Source organism: Thermobia domestica, chromosome 6 (assembly GCF_964235325.1).
Source record: "Thermobia domestica chromosome 6, izTheDome1.hap1.1, whole genome shotgun sequence".
Classification (NCBI taxonomy): domain Eukaryota; kingdom Metazoa; phylum Arthropoda; class Insecta; order Zygentoma; family Lepismatidae; genus Thermobia; species Thermobia domestica.
The window spans coordinates 243,380,389-243,404,918 of NC_137459.1; the positions used below are offsets into that span (position 1 = coordinate 243,380,389).

General features: G+C 35.5%; 1 protein-coding gene across 2 annotated transcripts in view; it reads left to right on the forward strand.

Moving 5' to 3' along the window:
• The first annotated feature begins 1,363 nt into the window (after positions 1 to 1,363).
• The window catches only part of cos (kinesin-like protein costa), a 159,350-nt gene continuing 136,183 nt past the window's right edge, over positions 1,364 to 24,530 (forward strand). The window contains exon 1 of one of the 2 annotated variants that reach the window (XM_081762687.1): positions 1,364 to 1,522. The gene's annotated coding sequence lies outside the window, so the exon portion shown is untranslated. The remainder of the gene's footprint in view (positions 1,523 to 24,530) is intronic. The other variant, XM_081762688.1, reaches the window with a different exon arrangement.

Genomic DNA, 24,530 nt, shown 5'->3' on the forward strand with positions numbered 1-24,530 from the left:
ATATTTTTCAGCTACGAGTGAATTATTTTTGACTTTTCTGCTTGGTACCAATGAGAACAACATCAAACTTGATTTAATAATAATAATAATAATAATAATAATAATAATAATAATAATAATAATAATAATAATAATAATAATAATAATAATAATAATAATAATAAAGCGGTTCCACAGCAGCTGCAGCAAACAACAGCTTGACAGCCAGAAGTGCGCCAAGAATAATACAGAGTACACTAAAATACAGGGTGATTCTTTTAAAACTCACGTATTTCATTTGGGTCTAGAATTTCAAACTGAAATCCGATTTTCATGCGGTTTATGGTAAATGATCAAGGAAGGACGGGAGATTTATGGGATTATGTTTACTGGTTTAAATTCATCCGGGATAATATCGACCACGCCTCAAGAAAAACAGCAAATATTCATCAGTGTACCTTACAATTGGAATGAGGTTTTGGATTTTTGAAGCAAAATTACAGAATACAAATTAAATGTGTTAGTGAGAATACAAATTAAGTATTAATGATAACACCCATAAATCACACGTTGAATAGCCATAGCCGTTTTTTGCGACAAACGATGGAGAGGTTTCTTGAATGACCAATGGAGTCGATAACTGACATCTTCCACAACACCCACCTGCGGGGTCCGACGCTTCCCTGTCTCACTCAGAAGTGTTCCTATTTCTTCCAATTTATTCACTAGAACCATATTATGTTAAAATAGCGTTACTTGTGTGAATCCATTATAAGTACTGTAGGAATTCCTGTTATTTCAAAAATCAACGTGTTTTAATAATATTTGCTTACGTTCATAGTCACCGTCGCTGACGCACCTGCTTCCTTCGGTCACACCAAAGAGCGGGTGCACCAGCTTTACTCTTGCTTTGATTCGGTTAAATAACAATCTTGCATTTTAATGGTTACCTAACACAGGTTGGTTTGTGTCTGTTGCACTATAGTTTTTGTAGCATTTGTTTGGATTCTCTGTTTATACGCAAACCGTGAAAGAATTGCAGTTTTCAACAATTACGCCTAGTGGCCCAGTTGATCTTCTGCCAAGTAGGGTATTGATATGTTGCCCAGTGCAAATCTTTTGGAGAACAATACGATGGAAATCAGTGAATAAATATAATTTTTTAACAATTATTTCGTGTTCTGTGCATAAACCGGTCCTGCACGTTAGGTTCTTTCCTTACTGGTTCCCTTCAGCAACACTCAACGACCACTATGCATAAACAAATTAAAAAGCAAAATTTGCGTTGCACCTACGCAACCCGTTATGGAGTAACACAACCCTTCTTTTCGTTTGCGTGCGTCGTTTTGTGATATTATAGTTAGAAAAGGAAGGTTCTGATATCTGAGACGATAGAGCTCAAACGAAACTAAACTCACTAACACTATCGAACTGCAGTGGTATGTTTTTGTTTGTATAGGAATATGAACGATGGAAAACTTAGTATTTTAGAATTACTTGAACTGTTGCTGTGGTTACAAATGAGAATTGTACAGAAAACAAAGTAAGTAAAACATTTGGATTTAAGAGAATTGGAATTTGATATTAAATTGTGATTAAGAAGTTATCCGTTAATAAGTCTTTAATGTAGCTATGCTAACTTGTAATGTCATATTAAAATTGTCGAGAAAAAATGCTGCCAAATTTTTGTACAGTAGTCGAGAAAAAATGCTGCCAAATTTTTGTACAGTATCTATTTCCGAGTATCAGAAAAGTTAATTTGGTAATATAATTTTGGCTATTTTGTACAATGTTAAATTTTTAGTTTCTACCAATTAGTAGAGGCGTGTTATGGTAGGGTGGTTTAGGTACTTTTCTTTTTGGCCCTCTTCTGCAACATTTAACACATTTTTTTTTTTTCGTACAACACACTCGTAACAAAAATCGGTAAAATTAATTCGATTCTTCGAAATTTGTACCAGTAAGGAAGATTGTACTATATCCATTAACAAATAATAGTATTAAATTTTTATGTTCAATTGCTACTTAAAATAAATAAATAAATAATAAAAATATCGTAATTATTCGCAGAATTCTCCACGAGTTTTGAACTCCTGCAAAACAAATAATTAGAAAATCAATTGGTCAATGTTCCGTTAAGGGGGCCCAGTGTCTTTGACACCACTTCTTTCTATTGATTTTCGTTTGATTACATAATATAACGTTATATTAGGTTAGGTTAGCTTAAGGAGGTCCAGTTTAGTTTTGGACCCCCTTAACGGAACATGGAACAATCAATTTGCCACTACAAATTAATTTGAATAGTTCATCGTTTTTCAACCTTGTGAAACCGGAGAATCACTTGAATGTCTGAAGTATTTCTACACGGACCACTACTTTTACATGTTCATTTTTTTTTTTTTATGTATCTGGATATTAATATTTGGAACATATTGTACCATTATAACGTAGTAAAATTTAAAGCATATTTTGAATTCCTACGGAATGGTTATAGAATTGGAGGTAAACTACTGAAAATTATTTTATATCTTGAACAGACTTTTACTGTGTAAGTTAATAACAGGAGTAAGGTTAAAACCCGGAAACACTTTTGCGAATGGCTTTGTTTAAACAAACCATTTAAAGTTGAATTTCGTAGTCCCCCTACCTTTTCTAATCTTTTATGTAATGCAAGCATAATATTAAATCTTCATATTGAAGTAATCCTTACATTGCTGAAATAACACTATCTCATCCACTGGGAGGAAGAGTTGAATACGAATGTTCTAAATGCACACTTCATAAATTTCAATAACCAAGATTAACGTGACTTAAGAGTTCTTGAAATCGATTGTTGTATAAAAATATGGGGTTAACAGCTGTATCGCCGGACCAATTTTAGAAAGTTAAGCAGATGAATTGGAGAATTTATTTTGTTTTGGGAGGAAGAGTGAGTGAAAGTTATATGTGGAGAATAGTTGAAGTTAAGAAAATACTTGTTGTTAGTTAGTTATTTTCAGGGTGGATTGATTTAAATCAGTCTGATTTAAATCGCGATTTAAATCAAGATTTAAATCATTTGATTTTTTAAATAAAAATCGCTGATTTAAATCAAATTCCGAAATAAAATAATTTAAAGTGAAAATAAGTAAAATCCCGTTTCTGTTGTATTATTTCGGTTACGGAAGTTAATAATTATAAGACAATGAGACTCAAATGTACAGTATGTACAGCATAGTATGAAAACAAGTGTCATGCACAGGATGATTAGGGAAAATCCTGGTTTGAACGGGCAACGGAGTAATACTGCTTTCTTTTCTTCGTAAGAATGGGTTTGGGTTTTTAAACCGTTAACTATTCCAACGGGGAAATCACCATCGACATTTGAGACGAAAATTCTTTCGCGAGCGCGTCTGCTTGTTTGTTCCCAGATAATAGGGCATATATAGAAAGGTCCTATCCCCTCTGATTTATTTATTTATTTATTTATTTTTTTTAAGATTTATAACTTTAGGCGAAATTTATGTATTTCGTGCCTGAAGCTAGTTCCAATTTTCTAAAAATATGCCCCTACCAAATATCAGTAACTTTTGTGAAAAAAGTGACATTTTGATAAATGTTGCTATACTTTTTCCTTATACCTTTTAAATTATATTACCTATTTTTATCCTATTAAAAAATCTAATCTTCATTATTCGATTAAAAAAGTACCAATGAACCTTTTTACTTCGTTTTTTTTTTTTTTTTCCAAGACTGAAGGCACTGGAGATTATGTTACATATGCTTTCACGCCTTTCTGCGTCGAAACATAGCGTGTGATGACATAAATTTAAAATAATATTTTTTTGCCTAATATTATTATTTTTCGGCAGGCTTACATTTTGCATTCAAAAGACTGAAATTTTGCACACTCGTTCAGTGCACCCCTTAATATTTTTCAGATGTTTTCGGATCTCTGCGTGAAAACAGGGAGGTCCAGGAAGAAAATGAAAAAAAAAACTTTTTCCGCGATTCAGATGGAGACATATGAATGGTACCGTTTGAAACGCTCTTCTATTCTGAAGAGAATGACGTACAAACCATGATCCTAGGATAAATAGGGATGTTTCAGGAAACTGTTGTCTGAGATCCCGTTTTATAAGGGAATCTGGGGATTTGGAGGATATTTTTCGCGGGCTTACTTTTGCACCTAGAAGATTGAAATTTTGCATATTTGTTCAATGCACCCCTTAGTATCTTTCAGTGTTTCAGATCTCTACCTTAAAACAGGGGGTTGGTCCAGAGGGATAAAAAATAAAAAAGGATATTTTTTAACAGAAGATCTCTTTTTCTTGATTTTTCCGCCCCAGATACACGATGAAGACATTTGAATGATATGATTGAAAATCTTCTTTATTCTAAAGAGAATAATATACAAATCACGACCCTAGGATAAATAGAGATGTCTGAGAAAATTTCTATATTACATACGTGTTATATGGGGCATTGTGGGGATGTTCTTAGCTCATTGTTAAATATTTTCCCCGCCCTTACTATTCAAGATAGCTTGAAATTTTATACACACATTTAATACACCCCTTAGTATTCCCCAGTTCATTTTGAGATATGTGCGTTAACACAAGGGAGTCCAGAGGGGATCAAAATTTGAAAAAAAAAAAGTCAGAAAAAAGCCATTTTCTCTCAAAATTTCCCGCTTCAGGGACATGATAGGGAAATCTGAATTTTACCGTTTCAAAAGCTGTTCTATTCTGAAGAGAATGAGGTATGAACCATGATCCTAGGATAAATAGGGATGATGATGTAGCTGCTTGACTGAAAGTCTATAATTTTCCTTTTAAAAAAAGCCATAATTTAAAAGGGTTAAGAAACAATGATTGGGATTAAGAGAGGTTAACAATTGGGGATTAATTCAAAATTTAATCCTAATACTTTCACTTAAATGGCATAATTAGCATTTAATAAATAATTCCTAATGCTTTTTCTTCAGTTCGCGACTTGTAATTTACGAGGAGAAAGATTTGATTTAAATCAAAAAAATCGATTTAAATCAAAAAAATCAACAAAAATGATTTTTTTTTTAAAAATCATGATTTTTTTCCACCGTGGTTATTTTTGATGTTCTAAGCGGCACTATATATGGAGGCAGAAGGGTCTATTTGACGGAGAGTTACGCTTATGATTTCTGGGGATGGTGTGTAAATGACACAGTGTGACTATTGTGTTTGAGTTTTTTCGAGTTATACAAAAATAATGAGTGTCTGTTGTTGAAATTGTGTGAAAAGTATGGTCTACTAAAGAAGCGAACAGTTTAATCGTTAGTGTGGATACGAGTTGAAACTAGAGAAAAGAAGAAGCACATCTGGCCGATTCTAACCTATGGTACTTTTTCGGATGGCATTTAGTATCTCTCTAAGGCTGTGCAACACATAAGCCATGTATTTTATGACATATAATGTGTCTTCGTTTATGTGTATACTCATCGTCGCTAACGCACGTAGTCCCTACGGACGCACTCCCTCGCTACAACTTGCCCCCCATGCTTCGCTTCTGCCCTGTGTCGATTAGATAGCATTCATGCTTTTAGTTGCCATATATCCTGTGTGTTACGTTGCTCTGCACAGTATCTTTGCATTTAGAATCTAAATCTGGGTGATAGATTAAGGACGAAGATAATATTGTCATGTAACACTCTTCTCTATCTTCAAAAAACAACGAAATATGACGTTTTCCCATTTGTCCCTTTACGATTCCATTGTCCGCCATAGAAGTACGAAAGAAAATAAGACCTTACGATTTTCGTTTGTTTATTTATTTTAATGAAGTAGACCACTATTATATTGACATCTTCAGTTGTATTCATGACACAACTCTTCACTTTGGGCAAGATAGTGATATCCTGTCACTCTTAGTGTCATTCAGAGATTGCTACTGGTTCCTTGCTGTTGCTAATTCACATGGTTCCAGTTTTTATATCTTCTCAGTAGATGTCATTCCTATTCCTAATTGATATGTATGTATTTTTTTTTAATTTTTTCACTAAGTGTGTCTACTGTTTTTTTATGCCAGCTGTTGTTAGTTCGGTTGTGAATGTACTGTTTGGTGATATATACTGTTCGTTGCTGTAGTTGTGTGTTGAAATGGACAGATTGTATGCCCGCTGCAGATGAATTACGAGTTGCTGTTAGTGAACCTTTTATGGAATGTAATGCACGCCATGTTAATTCATCATTTTTGAATAAGTATATTATTAATTGTTATGTCAATTCTTATTATTTTTCAGTCCTGTGTGGTTTGCATGAGTTTGAAAAGACATGTCAGAATTGTTCAGGGCCTTTGACTTTATATCCAAAGTGTCGTTAGAGTAATCGTTTGATCGTGTATGTGGTTTGCTATAATAGGAAGTGTTTGCGGCACGAAGTTTCGTAAAGATACTTTTTTTTTCGGTATGACCAATTATGAATTTCGTTTTTGGGGACTTTAAGTGGTACTAATGTGTGCGATGGTTATCGTTTTGTCGTGAAGTTTGTTTAGAAATTATGGTGAAAGAATTAGTGTTTTGATTGATGGATTGAATTTTCATGTTGAAATTCATGCTGTATGTTGTATCATTAGAAGTGGGTTTTATTATTTTATTTTGTAGAAGTGTCTTTTTTCTTTAGGTTTGTTTGTGTGTATTTTTAATTTGTAATGCTGTTTGTTCGGGAAGGTTCTAGAACACTGTCCTCTTATATAGGTTAGTAGCCAGGTTGTTTCCTTTGTTTAGCAAATTTTAATATTTAATTCACAGTATTGCCGAGCGAGCGTTAGCGAGTGAAGGCGGGTTAGGGGTGAAAAGAAGAAGGCGAGTGAAGCCGCAGGGCACGTTGTTTTCTGTCTTTATTAGAGCTTTATTGATCTCAGGATTTTATTCTCCAATTGGCCATGTTGTTCACAACACCTGCTGAGGAGCTTGAACACGCTAGTTATGGGAAAAATCTCCTATATTTTAGATGTATTACTTTCATGGTTGGTGTGTTCTGGTTGCTTAGAAGGTGTTGTGAGTGATTTAGTCACTGTACAGATGAATCGATTCGTTTTTGGGGACTGGAACTGTAACCGCGGGAACCGGTTCGGATGAGTCGATTCCTGTCATTGCCTTGCCCAAAGTAAAGACTTGCCAACTTAACAATTCGCATAGTTGTCTCAGTATGGTATATCTACATATCTTCTTTATGCTGTATATCCTAATTCAATGTTTTTCTTTATTATTTGTATTAAATATAGTGTACGATGCTTCTACGTAAAATACAGTCACTAGTACGCTTCTGATCGAACCTTGCAATGTTAATTTCCAATCCTGGTAAGCAGACTGCAACACTTGACATATATGGATACCATCTGAATAAAACATTGCACGTTTCCACTAAAGACATACGTAATTGCCATGTAGAGAACAGTCAGAAGAAATAATAAGGATAAAAGTTCAGGAATTGGCATACGAGAATCAATATAGAAGTATACAAAAAACGTAGTGCATGTTTGACGTATACAATAAAGTCTTATTTTTGTAAGTAGTGACTAATTTCAGCTTGAATTCGAGTCTTATCTACGTAAGTTTTGTTTTATTTATTTATTTTCGGATATATAGCACACACATGCGAGTGTGAGAGTATTATAAAACATGGCAAGCTTGAGCTATATATCGTTAGATCACCTATATTATCTAAACCGTAGTCACAGATTGTAAGGGAAGTCACATCGGAAATAATTTAAATTGTATCGCTACAAACTAAGGAAAGAAAACTTCATACAAGAATTTGTATATTAGGCAAAATATATCATAAGTCTTTCCTCATTATACTTATGAATATTAGGGAACGCATTGTGTTTTATATTTTGCATGTCTTTTCTGTGGATCGTAGATAGTATGACCACAATTTGCAATATCCCTCGGCGAGTACTGTAGCGTTTACTGCCTTTAATAAGTAACTAGCAGGGTGGAAAAAAATCATGATTTTTTTCAAAAAAATCATTTTTGTTGATTTTTTTGATTTAAATCGATTTTTTTGATTTAAATCAAATCTTTCTCCTCGTATAATGCAAGTCGCGAACTGAAGAAAAAGCATTAGGAATTAGTATTAAATGCTAATTATGCCATTTAAGTGAAAGTATTGGGGTTGAATTTTGAATTATCCCCAATCGTTAACCTATATCAATCCCAAACAATGTTTCTTAACCCTTTTAAATTATGGCTCTTTTTAAACATAAATTATAGACTTTCAGTCAAGCAGCTACAGCATCATCCCTATTTATCCTAGGGTCATGGTACACATATCACTCTTTTTAGAATAGAACAGTTTTTGAAACGGTAATATTCACATTTCCCTATCATGTCCCTGAAGCGGGAAATTTTGAGAATAATCGGCATTTTTTTACTTTTTTTTTTAAATTTTAATCCCCTCTTTATTCCCCTGTGTTAACGCACAGATCTCAAAATCAACTGGGAAATACTAAGGGGTGTACTGAATGTATGTACAAAATTTCAAGCTTCTACCTTGAGTAGTAAGGGTGAGGAAATTATTTAACAATGAGCTAAGAAGATTCCCACGATGACCCGGATGTAATATAAAAATTTCCTCAGACATCCCTATTTATCTAGGATCATGATTTGTACATTATTCTCTTCAGAATAAAACAAATTTTCAAACGTGTCCCTTCAAATGTCTCCATCATGTATCTGGGGCGGGTAAATCACGAAAAAATGAATTTGTTAAAAATATTAAAAAAAAAAAACTAATACCTCTGTGGACCCCTGCCCCTGTTTTAAGGCAGAGATCTGAAACAAATCTGAAAACTACTGAGTGGTGCACTGAGTACATGTGCAAAATTTCAATTTTGTAGGTGCAAAAGTAAGCCCGCGAAAAATAATATTCCTCAAATACCCCAGATTCCCGTATAAAACAGGATCTCAGATAACAGTTTCCTGCGACATCCCTATTTATCCTAGGAGCATACTACGTACATCATTTTCTTCAGAATAGAACAGCCTTTGAAACGGTACCATTCATATGTCTCCACCTGAGACGGGAAAATCACGAAAAAAAGCTGTTTTTGTTAAAAATATTGTTTTTTTTTTATTTTTATTTATTTATTTATATATATATATTTTTTTTTTAACATTTTTGCCTCTCTGGACTCCGCTGTTTCCACAGAGATCTGAAAACATCTGAAAATTATTAAGGGGTGCACTGAACGAGTGTGCAAAATTTCAGTCTTCTGAATGCAAAATATAACCCGCAAAATGCCAAATAATAATAATAATACGCATAACAAAAAAAATCATTTTTTTAAATTTGACGTCATCACACAATATGCCTCAACGCAGAAAGGCGTGAAAGCATATGCAACATGTTCTAGAATGCCTCCAGTCTTGAAGAAAACGAAGTAAAAAACCTTATTGGTACTTTTTAATCGAATAATGAAGATTCTACCCTATCACCTAAAAATATAATATAATTTAAATAGAATAATTTAATTATATAATTTAAAAGGTTAAGCATTAAGGAAAAAGTACAGCAACGTTTATCAAAATGACACTTTTTTTTCACAAAAGTTACTTATATTTGCCAGGGGCCTAATTTTAAAAACTCAGAACTAGCTTGCAGCATGAAATACATAAATTTCGCCTAAAGTTATAAAACAAAAAACAAAAATGGAGAGAGGATAGGACCCCTCTAAATACACCCTATTATCTAGGAACAAACAAACAGACACGCACAAAAAAGAATTTTCGTCTTAAATATCGATAGTAATTTCCCCGTTGGAATAGTTAACGATCTTAAAACCCAAACCCAATGTTACGAAAAGAAGAAAACAGGATTGCTCCGTTACCTGTTCAAAACGGGATTTTCCCTAATCATCCTCTGCATGACATTTGTTTTCATACTATACTGTACATTTGAGTCTCATTGTATTATGATTATTAATTTCCATAATCGAAATAACAAAACAGAAACGGGATTTTACTTATTTTCACTTTAAATTAATTTATTTCGGAATTCGATTTAAATCAACGATTTTTATTAAAAAAATCAAGTGATTTAAATCTTGATTTAAATCGTGATTTAAATCAGACTGATTTAAATCAATCCACCCTGGTAACTAGCTTATATATGGAACCTGAATACATAACCTCATCGTCACAAAAACACTGCAGTGCCAATAGTTTGGATCATAGCAAATCTCTCTAATATCTTGTTTAATGTTAGCCTCCTTCTTCTACCCAAAGGTCTCTTTCCGCAGACTTTTTGCATACTGCCTTATTAATGGCAAAAACTGTATTTACGAATTTGGGACTGGAAGGTGGTCAAAGTTTTTGTGACCAGGAAAGGTTTTTTTCTGTTAATAGAATTATTAATATACCCATGTCACCATTCTGTTAACGTTTAGTATGAACTATGGGTTATATCGTTGATTTAATGGCTAGCACACGCGCCTCACGAGGCTCTGAGTTCGGTTCCGGATGGATGAGCATGAAACGCTGTTTATCATCTTTTAGAAAGTTCATCAATTACGATGTTGTTCTCCACTTCCTCTACAAGTAGTATTGAAACAAAATTAAAAAAGGTTCGTTGAACATGCAGTGAAATGTAGACTAGAGCTTACAAATTGTTCAATTCTTGATTTCCGTAAAAGAAAACTTAGTGTTCCCAGTTCTCAGAGAAGCTTTCTCTCTTCTTTTGTGCATAATCTTCTTTGAGGTCACTGGAAAATAAATCGTATAATAGGCCGAGGTGAACCTAACTCAGAAGCTCCCGGCGTAAAGCTATGAAACACAGCCTCTGTTGCCGAGCTGAGCCTGTTCCTGACCGAGCTTGGCAAATATATATATATATCTCCAGCAGTAGTTGCTAAGAAATAAAGTATACTACATACAAGTCGACCCGAGCCTATTCCTTGCCGAGCTCGGCTACCAAATATAGTGATCTTTGTTCCTTAGACGATGGGCTACATGCGCACCAAATTGGTTGAGTTCCGGTCAATAGTTACTGAGAAATAAAGTACATTTACAAGGTGTTCTGAGCACGGCCATCAAATATAGGGATCTTTATTCTTTAGACCATGGGCTGCTTGGCCACTAAATTTTGTTCAGAACTGGCCAGTAGACCTGAGAAATAAAGAACCAATTACATATACACATACACACGTGGAGTGAAACTATAAGCTCCCATATGCTTACTTGGGGAGCTAAAAATGAAATAAAGTTTTACGCTACTCGTTGTAGAACTCTGAATATGGATTTCGTCATATTTAACTAATCTTCCATTCTGCCTGTAGCACCTATGTATGTGCTCCAGGTTTTCATTCTCGGTCGGGTACATGTGAAGTGATTGATAATGGAGCAGTTACACGTGGTCAGTGTAGCTACTTTTTTTTCCTCCTCTCTCTTTTACCAATCAGAGATGATCATATTTTTCCATCATACGTTATGGAAACTTAAGATGTGACTGTATAATAAATATTGAATGACACTTTGTAAGTTTTATACCGATCAGATGCTAAAAAAGAAAATCACTACGTATTTATTAACGTTTCTCTGTAATTGTTTGCTCCTTTGAGGTCCTTGCATCTCTGAAGTGCTACAAAAGCGAAGCAATAAAATTTCTAGGGATATACCGAGATATCGTTGATATCGGCCACTTTTGGGAGTATCGGTATTGACAAATGGACACAAATATTCACCGATACATTTTCCGAACTATTTTCAATTTGTTTAATATTAATAATGACACTTGTATTTCACCAATTTCTTTTAGACTTAAAGTTGATCTAACTTCCGGACCTTAAAGGCAGGTGGGAGTAAGTCATTTTTATTAAATTTTCAGGAGAGACAGAAAACAGTGGCTTACTTCTTTTTGCCTTTAAGTGCCTTTGGACTTATATCTAGTTTTATTGTTGCTATTTGATAAAGTATTCATAATATAAACTACAAGCTTTCTAAGAATAAGATATATCAGAACACGCGTTTCAAATCTGGCAATAACTCATTTTCAGAAAAAAAATGACTTACTCCCCTCTGCCTTTAAGGTCCGGAATTACTATCAATTGTACAGTCGATTTCTTTATTATTTCTTTATGTATGTGTACGCCTTTGATTTGCACTACTCGTACTCAACTGATATTTTTAGTCCCTCGATGCCAAAATTGTGGTGAAGAAAAGCAAAGGTCCTCAGTCAGGATAGCAGACCCGTCATTTGAATCCCAAACGAGACAGAGGTTTCGATTCAGAAGAAAATGCTACAGAAGAAACCCACACGACGCTCAGTTTGTCATTATATTCTCCTACTTACATATTAGAAAAGATTAACCGCGCATGGGAATATGAAGCTGCTTCACATATTCTCAATCTATGGAATAAGATGAAGTTGTCAGTCCCACGCTCGACCGCTTTTATCTTCCAAAGTGCCTACAAGTACCAACGACATTTTGGAACTCAATTTGATTGTAGGCTTAGCACCAGAGATGAGATCAGTGAAGAAAATTATCAAGTGTCCTGAGCGGGATTTTGTCACACGAAGTTTTATGTGCATCGGTATCTGTGAAAAAGTTGTGTCGGTAAATTGCTAAAAATTTCATACGCAGAGATAACGGTCAATGAAATACATTTCACATTCTTAGGCTGCGCCTTCAGTGCAACCGAATGTGATTGCGATTGGAAATGCTAACTTATGTTTCTCCACTGGATCCGGTGTTTTGGCCATACAAATTAAGTCTGTGTTCTCTTTTGTAAAGATTAGTATTTTTTAAAAAAATAAGTTTTAAATTCTTTAGAGCGTGATAACAACATATTAATATCTGTTACTTAACCGTAAAGAAATAATTTTAATTCTCTGCCATACTGTGTATAAATAAATATAATTTTGCTGCAAAATAAGAAATTATGTTTCATTTGCGGGGGTTATTCGTCCCCTGGAGAGGCACCGATTTACACTGATTTACAATACAATATACCTGGATGTTTTATATATAGAGAGAGATAGAAAGATAGATTTTCAGAAAATTAAAGTATAAATAGTATAGTACTCTTAACAAGCAGAATAGTGTAGCAAACAAGCGTAGTCATGGACTCAATCTCCAGTGGAGGCTAGGGGTGTTTGATAAGGCTGAGGACCTATCGAATTTCGGGAGTGAAAATTTATCGAATTGTCATCGGTTACTCGAAACCGTTCGAGTATTTGAAATTATCGAAGTTTCGGGTATTATCGAAATATCGAGTATTATCGAAGTTTCGGGTATTATCGAAGTTTCGGGCATTATCGAAATTTCGAGTATTATCGAAGTTTCGAGTATTATCGAAGTTTCGGGTATTATCGAAAGTACGAATATTATGAGTTTCTTGCAGCCAATGATTCCTTCTTGCAGCCAAACTAGTCAGGCACCTTTTATCATCTGATAAGTTATTGCAAAGTTGTATTTTATTTGTGAAGAGAAAAGAAAGCATGCAGAAAGGGACTGCTTTTTCGACACACACACACAGGAAGTTTAATTTCCTCCTGAATTCTAACTCTTGTTTGTTATTTGCTGACCACCTATCGTGTCAGTGATGCCAGACATAGGTCTTAAACGTACAAATACGGTAATTTGCTCTTCGTGTGATATAGTATACGGTCCAACACCTCAACCATATTAATCATGTGCGGTGTTGCTAAACTTTTGTGGGAAAATTCTATTTTTAAGACAAATGTTTTATCTTGTCATGTTTTTTTCTCTCTCAATGGCCTCTAGTTCACACATTGCCGCAATCAGATATGATGATGCTTTGGGCGCAAACTCCCCCTTTCGCATTTCAATAAAATAAATGTTAATCAAATCAGTGGCGATTTCAGGGGGTTGTTCAGGAGGAATATTCCCCCACAAACATATCTCTGATCGTGTTCATCGTGGGTTCCCAGTATTTTTGCTACTTTCACCCTCTGTGTATTCAAAATCTCTCGGGGTATGATTACATAATTTCTGGACACCAATCCTAGACATTTTTTAAAGAATGACGTGTGTTTATTGAGAAGTTAAAAGAAAGTCTAACCTTAAGTTCCAAAAATGATTATTATCATTTTCTTTACTTAAAACATATTTTTATATTATTGTCTTAATTATTTTTCTGAGTAAAGTATTCTTCCGAAGAACACCTTATCGCTATTGGTTTTTCATAAGTATCAACACAAGACAATTTGTAAGCCAACCACTTGACCAAACGTAGCGAAATTTCCCGGCCTTCCATTTCCCCTAAGATTTCAGACATTAGTCAATTCCAGACAATTTTCTGTACACAGGCTTGAATCCCGGACGAATCGTAAGTCTACCCGGGGAAGCTTTGAAATCATCACTGAGTTTAATGAAGATGAAAAACGGAAATAAATCTTACAATATTGCGAGCGGTGATTATATTCAATGAGAAAAAGCATAAAGACTCACCGCAAAAAATTTATGTAGAAGAATTTTCTTTTACATGCAACAGGTAGCACTTTCGGAAGATGCAACTTCCTTCTTAGCCTGTGATAGACTCCAAAAAGGAGTTAAAAAAAAAAAAAAAGGTAAGATTTTTAAAATGGTTAAAGGTTTAGAATATATAAAAAACAAATCTGTCAAACATTATTCCCGTGTGTTTTAATGTTTGACAAAATATTTGTTTTTTACATATCCTAACCTTTTAACCATTTTTTATTCGTAATGCAACACTTTTAGTCAGGGTGCGAAATCGTTTGAAAGTGGTGAGTGGGAAGAAGTTCAGTGATCCATATTAATGCCTCACTGTGCTTCACAAATGAAGTGGAGTATCCAAAAAGTTGAAATATTCAATTATTATTATTATTATTGTTATTATTAATAATAATAATAAATGTTTAAGCTAGTCGTCATTGTTATTTAAAATAATTTAATAATGTTATTTATTCATTTAACCTAAATTGGTACACTTATCTACTGCATTTATGATACACTTCGGTGCGTATGGTCGAGGGTTAGACTCCTGCGGGAGCACAGTCCCCTTGTGTTTGTCATTATATGGAGGACTGCATTCACGAAAATAGCGGTATGAGATCTAGAAGTCAGAAATAATGGCGCCTGAGAACCGATGTGCTAACCAAGCATTAGACCTACAAAGTTGATGCGCTCCACCTGGTCAGTCATAGATCTCCATAAGCTGTAGAGTCAGAGTATAGTTTTTATTATTATTAATTATGAAATTTCCGTTTCTTCGCTAAGTATTTATTTCTTCGTAGACATGAAATGTGTACATTACGGTGGTTTTAATTTGCCTTAAAATGGAGATCCACGTTTCATATAGCCTTGGTGGCAGAAAGTGGCAAACTAACATTTCCTTCCAGTGATTTATAACACAACTAAAAAGATGCTCGCGAATCCCATTTAGTTGGTTGGTTGGAGTCACGTCCTTTCCAGCACCGAGGTTATATAAGACATCAACCCGGAGTTTCACGAATTACTTGTACACAAAACAGGCAGTAAATATTCACATGTTTTATTTTGATTTCGGTTTTTTTTCCCTCACACTTCCTGTCTCGAATGTAAATTGAGGGGCCACGTGGCTCAGTGGTACAGCGTTCACCTCTGGTGCGTGGGGTCCTGGGTTCGATACCAGCTCCCGCCAAGTGAACATTGTGATGGATAAACACAGTGTGAGTTCGTTTCCTCGGGGTTCTCTCATTTCCTACCACTTCATTCCACCATTTCATTCATTTGTCATCATCACCGTCTCCTTTAGTATAGCCGACATAACCGTGGGCCGTAAAACTCAAAGATCTCGAATGTAAATTGAGTAGTAGTTCTGAAACCACTTTAAACATTAGGTGCTGTACCATTCAGCTTGGGTGCTGGAGAGAGACACTAAACACAAATCAGTCCAAACCAATAACACACTGCATTACTGAAATATAAATCTTTCTGTAATAATTTTTAATGAATCTATTGTGAATATGCTAGTTATTGGCACATGTTTTGAGATAGAAGAGACTCTCCAGTACCGAATAAGGAGAGCATTGTACTATGGTACGGCTGTTTCTGTTATATACTATTTCACTATATAATATTAAAATAAACATTCATAATTTGATTTCAGGTTTGGGTCTATGCTTAAATTAGGGTCTATATTTCTTGTTCTCTTTTCTGTAAGCAAGCGCTCCAGCACAGATAACTTTGGCACTACAACCCTGTTTATTGGGAATAAAGTCTATTATTGTGGCCTGTGTCCACTGTGCGTTTTGATCAATGCCAATTAAAACATTATTCCGAGAGAGCATGAAACGGGAGTTGAGCAGATAATTTCAAAAGGAGGTTGGGGATATTTTAACTCACAAGGAAGGGTCATGCAGTGGCTCCGCTGAGATCCAAACGAGACAATTATGTTTGCATTTGATATGTTATAACTAGATGAATCCCAAAGTTATACGTGCCACCGGGCGGAATATTGTGAGTTACAACATATTTTGTAATGTAAGAACTATAAAAAAATTACCTGGCAGAATAGTTTGAATCAAGTCATTTGTTCGGAAACGGTTGGATAAGAGGAAAACTTGGCCAACACGTATCCCATCATTTTCAACGACAAACTTTTTGGGCTGAAAAACTTTGTCCCAGGGTCCCAGACGGGGTCCAACTCAAAATTTTCAAATAGCAAGAGGTGTTAAGTGCCACATCATTTGAAAGCTGTTGTAAAATGAAAGAAAATGCAGCAAGTCTCGACTCTATAACAACCCTGTGCAAAATGGCGGAGGGTCAAAGTGTAAACAAAAACTTAATTGAAAACTGCATGGTCACTCCTATAAATTGGAAACGGTGAGACAAATGTGAAAACAGGAAAGGAAGTGTAGCATTATTTTCAAAGTACAACGATTTAAGTGAAAATGTCTTGTCCCAGGGTCCCAGATGGGGTCCAACTAAAAAGTTTCAAATGGCAAGAGAGGTAGGACATCGTTTGAAAGCTGTTGTTAAGTGAAAGAAGATGGAGCACGTATCGACTTTCTATGACAACCCTGTCCAAAATTGCGGTGGGTCAAAATGTAAACAAAAGCTTAATTGAAAATATATGGCCACCTTGAATCCAAGTTGGCCGCTTAAAACCTATAACAAAAGGATAAGCATACCAAACTGCTGAAGCTAGGAAAACAAATTTGGCATTAATGTTGATTAGTAAGTGTCTAAAATGTCCAAAAACGCGACATCTTGAGTTCAAAATGCCGCACTATGTATCGAACGCATATCCAGCTCACATTACTGGTGTTGGAGAAGCCAACGTTTATGGTTAATAGCAGATATCCACAAAATATCAAAGAGTATAATCTGTAATCCAATATGGCTGCCAGCGTGAAAATGAGTTTGTATATAAATATGTTATTTCTTGGAATACCATGACCAAACCAACAAAGTTTGACGAAGCTCGATGTACTGAAATGGCTTACGCATGTTTGGTACTACTCGCTAATCTTGCAAATGTTTTTTTTTTTTTTTTTTATTTGGTATTGTTTGAAGTATTGCGATCAAACCAACGAATGATATACAAATGTAACCATCACGAATGTAACCAACATCACTGGTGTTGTTGACGCTTTAATCCACTGCCCTATACTACGAACGATACGCGATGACAGGGGTTTGCAACACATGTGTGGATACACGGTACTGTGGGACGCTCCGTTCGTTGCGCCATCTCTTGTCCACCCGCACGAATTAATTCCTAGACCAAATATAATTTGAAACTTTTTAGTTGGACCTCACCTGGGACCCTGTGGACACCCTGGGACAAGACGCTTTAACTTAAATTGTACTTTGAAAATAATGCCACACTCCCTTTCCTATTTTCATATTTGTCTCACCGTTTCCGATTTATATGGGTGACCATGGACTTTTCAATTAAGTTTTTTTTTTACATTTTGAGGTTTTGTATAACATTAAGGTTTTGTTATACTTATATTTTCATACTAAGGTGTCCCCTCTTACAGATTTTGGTGGGAGGGAAATGGAAGCATAAAATTTTTGGTGGGGGGAAATTCCCCCTGGTCGCCCCCGGGATTTCGCACCCTGCTTTTAGTTTAAGTTAGAGCTAATAAACGAAGTGGTTAATATTCGTATGGTTCCGGTTTTGATCCCAATGAACGTGCTTGCCTTTGAGAAAAGTCAGAGTAATGTTTTGAATCTCACTTTAGGGCTTATGCCATATAGCCTTTGTGTTGAACTGTAATATTAATACCCAAGCAAACAATCGATTGTGAATTTTACATTAGGATACATGACGATGCATTAATATAGACACACAAACTCATTTTCTGAATTGCAATACAAAAAAAAATCAGTAGACCTGGTAATCCTGAACACCTGTGGAAGAGAATAAAGTCAACAAACATTCTGATAAGACTAGTTGCCCCCCCCCCCCCACTGCCTTCATTGGTAGAGGAGTTTCGTTATCAGAATGTTCTTAGAAGGGACACAAAAATCACAAAGAAAGCTTGGGTGTTTGTAGGCATGAGCAGCAGGCCGTAGCCAGCCCAAAACAGTAGGGGGGGCCCTGCTGAAGTTAGGGGGCCCGATGCAACCATATGATAGTTCATCACCATATTATAGTTCATTTGCAAGCCCACCCTGAAAATTTTAGGGGTCCAGCAAAAATTTAGGGGGCCTGCCTCCCTGGCCCCCCTGGATACGGGCTTGATGAGCAGTAGGCCCTCTCTCTCTCTGTCATACATTGTCCATCTGTTCTGCAGTATTGCTTTTGTCTGATTCCATTAATCCATCAACTGGATCTACTTTTGAACTTGTGTTGTTTGGTTCCGTCCTCTAGTTCCATTAACCGAATCCACTGTCTCAATTCGTCTTTTCCTTCTTCTGAGCGAATCCATCTTTTGATTCCGCCAGTCAATCCGGTTCCTTTCAGACATTCGATCCTTTCATTCCACTAAAGAATTCGTTGTTTTGGAACTAATCGTTCCGGAACCACCTATCACTAATTGAAAGTCCAATATTGTCGAAGTTTCGAGTATTATCGAAAGTTTGAATATTATCAAAGTTTCGAGTCTTATCAAAAGTTTAACTATTATCGAAGTTTCGGATATTTGAAAGTTCTAGTGTTATCAAAATTTCAGGTAATTTTTGAAAATTTGATCATTGCAGAAATTTCAGGTGTACTCCAAACTTCGAATATTAACAAAATTTCTGGTATTCTCGAAGCTTTGGATATTATCGGAATTTCGAGCATTATCCAAACTTTCAATATTACTGACATTTCGGTTATTGTCGAACCATTACGAAACTTCATTGGTCGAGTATTCAAAAGTTTTCGAATGTCACTAAATTTTGTCAATCATGATTTATTTTTTTGATGTGGGTTTAGGCCCGTCTGTTATGCGCGAGGCTAATGGCACCAAAAGAAATATATATGCCTGACTGACATTCGAATCAAGGATCCCTAGCTTCGGAGTGCAGCAAGCTAACCCTCTTTGCTAGCAAGGTTGGCATCAAATCTTAAGTGCCGAAAACAATGCAGAAATTAATAATAATTATGTCAGGTATGAAGGAAAAGGTGCTTATTAATGATTGATATTTTACCTGTATAGAATTTATCTATATCGCCCCATAGGAGAGGGGATGGATAATACTAGATGTTAACATGACTTTCTAAAGAAATTGAATTCAAACCTTTCCTGTCGAGCAGTCCACTCTGACCCATTTTTTTTTTTCTTTTTAGCCCACCCTATAAGAAGGGACGGGCTAAAGTAACGGCTCGTGCTGTATATGTGTGTGTCTGTGCCATGCAAAGGGTACCAGATAGAGAGATGCGCTTTTGCAGGCACTAACATTGTAAGTTAGTGCCACAGACAACAGAACCGGCACGGTAAAAGTTGTCAGTCGTACCATTTGAACATGGTGGCCAAAATAAAATGGAGGCAATGGGAAAGTGGCGAAGTATAATCATGCTAATATTCTAAGCTGATGAACCGAATCGCGTGATTCTTGCACGATTACTGACCTTAGTCACCTACAAGTTACAATCTTATAATTTCATGGAGGGGAAGGGGGGCTCCGGCGGATGCCAAAAGGAATGTTCGAAAACGGCAAAAATGAGGGTTCTTCTGCGAACCTTCTTATCGGAGGGGGGAATGGGTCCGATTATTGTGGTACGTGGTCATAAACATTTCAAGATGGCGGCAAAAGGGAAATTTTGATCATAGAAAGGCGCGCTAAAAATATAAGGGAAGTCCCGATTTCTAATCGTTACATAGTACTGCAGTACGTGATCATAGGGATTTGAAAATGGTAGTAAAGAAGAAAATAGAGGGCAACAAGATGGTGGTAAAAAAAAAAAAAAAAAAAAAAAAAAGAACACTGGCGGAAGGGCGGGTCTAGCTTGTTTCATTCACATGCAGCAAATATTTGATGGAAAGAGATCTTTAGCAACGTAATGAAATTTATTTTTCTATTACCATTGCAGTATTCGCCTGTTTTGATTGTAGTTAAAATTTAATTGGGTTGTATAACTTTAAACTATTCTAAAACATATCAATAATTTGGTGTGAAATGTACCTACTTCACATAACTTACGTAATATAAAGAAAGGAAAAAGGCTGAAATATACTACTGAAACGTATTAAACGCCAGATCCAAAAAGACAGTAAAAGATTATAGTGGTAATAGTAATAAAAGTAGTAGTAATATTAACATTGAGAAAACCGTAATATTAATATTAGTCATAACATCACGAATATGCTCAAAGGAAGAACAAATACTCGAATTCAAGCGAGTTTCCCTTGTCATAAGGCAACCAAAAACAACAGGCGTATGATGAAAGCAAAGAGGAACATCTTAAAGTAAGTTCTATCAAAATCGTGCAATCAGTTCGAAAGTTATCGTCGGACATCACATACAAACAGACAGCGCGGTCTATAGGGAGCTTCGCATCCAAAATTTCCAAAGTGTGTTTCAATGATACTCGAAGTTCAGATATTACACGAAATTTAGACATTCTCAAATACTCGAAGGGTTTCAAGCATCGGATAATAAATTCTCAAAACCGAAATTCGATAAGTCTTCAGCCTTATCGAACTTCATTATCTCTACCTATATCAGAAGCTGTCTCCATCCAGAACTTTAAATCCTCGAAACCAGATACAAAATTTTCCTTTTTCTGCCTACTCTGTTGTTGACGCAATCGGTAAAGTGGAAGTTTGTAGACTAACGGGGCCTTATGCAGAGTCGTTTTGACGTATGATTAACGTCATATTAAATTCTTTACTGCAGGAAACATGTTAGTCGAACTCTTTAGTATGACACTAATCACGGGTTAGAACGACTCTGCATAAGGCCCATGGTGTCTTGTATCCCAAGCCTGTTCGGGTGATGTATGTTTTACCTTCCTTTCTCTCTCTCCCTCTCCCTTCCCTGACAGACTACTTGATCCTTGTACATGCATAAACATTGGTCTTAAAGACATATGGGTAAAACTTTTCTTTCACTTCATTTCAAGGAAGGTAGGCAACTTTTAAAATGAACACCCTGCGTGTATGTAGTACACATGTAGGCCTACACCTGTGATAACACTGATTGCATTGTTTCTTCCAGATCTTTTAGTATTTGCTGCTTGCAAACAATTCGAGTGTCTCAAACTCGTCGAATGTTTCTAACATTTCGAGTGTCTCAAACGTTTCGAGAGTCTCAAACATTTCGAGTGTCTCAAACACTTCGAGTGTCTCAAACTTTTCGAGAGTCTCGAAAGTTCGATAATTCGATAAAATTAAAATTCTTTATCGACGAAACGGTTTTGAAATTTTATCGAATTGTTATCGATTACTCGATTATCGGAACAGCCCTAGTGGAGGCTTGTCTACCTTAACATGAATGTTGAGTTTAGTCATGAATATTATGATGATGATTATAATGGTGGCTTGCTTCGTATCAAATATAAATCGTGCATCAAGAATAGAAAAGATAAAATCACTTTAACCTCAGAATAGTAAATCTACTGGAAATTACAAGAATTTACATCTTTGTTTTCCCTTCTTCTTTTTTCGGCATTAATTCGTTTCGTATTTTCATTTACGTAAAGTAGAAATTTCTTTTTCTTTATCCTGCGAAGAATGAGTGCCAAAACTTAACGCTCTATTTCAGTTCATTTTAAAATGCGTTCTGATTTGACTCAGTGTGGTAAATACGTTTTCTCAAATTAAAGAAGTGAGCCTTACGTTTTTACTATACTTTTGGTAGTATGGGTACATTTTAGTACTCGGTTGGTTGGTTTAGAATTTAACGTCCCTTTTCAGTACCAAGGTTAAATGAAAGTAGAACTGGGGTCGGAACCACATGAACTTCCAGCGGGAATCCAGGTCGAGTTTTTCGCGCCGATGCGCGTGTGTCAATCATAATTTCACGGATAGCTCATATAATTTTTTTTTTAATTTGTATTTTTTATTCATTTTTTGTAATTCAGATTTTCTTCCTGAGCTTATTGAAGGAGTAATATATTTCAAATGAAAATTAGTAGTTATAGGCAAACACGTCTCGAAGGATATGGAAAGCAATCGAAAAAAGTGAAATGAAATTTTTGAGTTTTACGTCCCACGCTTATTCCGGTTAGGCTAAAGGAAACGGTGATTATGAGAAATGAATGAAATGCTGGAATGAAGAAGGTGGGAGGAAACGGAAGAACCCCGAGGAAACCCACGCACACGGTGTTTATCTACCACAAAGTTCGCTTGGCGGGAGCAGAGTTTGAACCCGGGACCCCATGCACCAGAGGTGAACGCTCTACCACTGAGCCACCGCGGCCCCAGGAAAGCAATTGACTCTGTAATGTGTAATCTTCACATTTGTATTTTTAAAAAAGTCTGCCGATGCTTAAATACTTGCACTTATTCCGTGTTAAAACTAAAATCAACTTCAAAAATAACATGCATGCAAAACAAAAACACCTTTCTTCTCTCTCTATCCCTATCGCTCAAAAAGTAAAAGTAAATACCCTACTAAATATGCATATTTTGGTATTTTTAATTTTGGGTCAAAAGAAACCAGCTAACTAGAGTAGATTCATTATGGGGCATGCAGTATGTAATTCATTTGCTGTATGTCCACTAAGATATTCACTTGTTGCGAAACTCAAACATGTACCATGGTGTCTGTCGGTCACGAAATCAGAAAGCGATCATGAAAGTTAAGAAATTTAGCTTTTCGGTCACAATTTTTTTCATCTGTACAAACATAAGTACAGATCGAAAACTTTCTATAAAACGTCAAAATTCAGCAGCAAAAAATGTCTATGGTCGGCTTTAGACTCTATCAAATCGAAAGCAAAGCACGCTTCTATCGCATTCGGCCTAATTCGCGCCCGAATCCATTCCTTGGGAATGTTACGAAATGTTATGGTTTGGTAAAGAAAGAGCCACGAAATTTCATTTTGGAAGTTTAGTAGATACTCTATGTACTTCCTTGATATATATCGTGGTAGCAGGGTTGGCTGGTTTTTTCATAAAAAACAACTGTTTTAAACCAAAAAACGAAATATTTTCGTAAAAATGTAAGTGTTAGTAAAATCTTGATGAACACACGTTTGTGAGTTATCACGTTTCACTCCTTATATTATTCGTATTATATTCAGACCTAAATTCCCCATTCATTACTCAAAGAGATTATACTACAAAAGCAACCTTTTTTAAAAATAAGTTTATGAATTTTTCTTTTGTGATTTTTTTATACAATTTGTTATTCTTGTTATGCAATTACAATCGAAGGAAAAAATCTAAATATTGTTTCATTTTATTGACGTTTACTATTGATAAAATACATCGAAATGCCGTCCCCCCTTTTTTGGGGGGAGGGGTCATACAAATCAAATGGTAGGCATTTATTGAAATCAGAAGTATCTTTGGTATCTATTTATGTATAAATGGGTCAGAGCCAAAGTGGACTAAATAATTCGTTTCTGTATTCACTTTTCTTACTGGTATGCAAATTAAGTCGTTGTATTTCTTTAACTTGGGACTAATAAAAGTCGTAGTGAACTAACTTGGACAAAATTAGTTCTTCTGTACTCTGCAGTATTTTAAAATTGTCCATATGTAATTCTGTATAATGGTTTCACTTGTGCAGCTGTTTATTTTTGTGTCCTGAAATTACTCTTGACAATTATATTAACAAGTATATGAAGATCAATACAATGTATTTTTATCAGGAGTCCTTTGCGAGTCGGCAGACGTATCGCATTTGTGGCCAATTAATCCCGGTTTCGAATTCAAATGGAGGACAATTTCTCTCAGATGTAAGCCGAAAAGCGGTTTGGATTCCGCTTTAAGCTTATGTGACACCTTCCAGCATAACCCGGTTGTTGCCTAATAACACCAAGGCGAATCAAACTTGTTTCTGTTCATATGTGATATAAATATATAGAGCAAATTATTTAAACCAAAAAAAACCTGGTTCAAACCCAAAAAACGTTTTTTTTTTTTTAAATTTTTTTCAATAAAAACCATGGTTTTTGCCAACCCTGCGTGGTAGCGTAGTCAGTAAATCGTCTACCTGCCACCAGGATGCCGCAAGTTTAA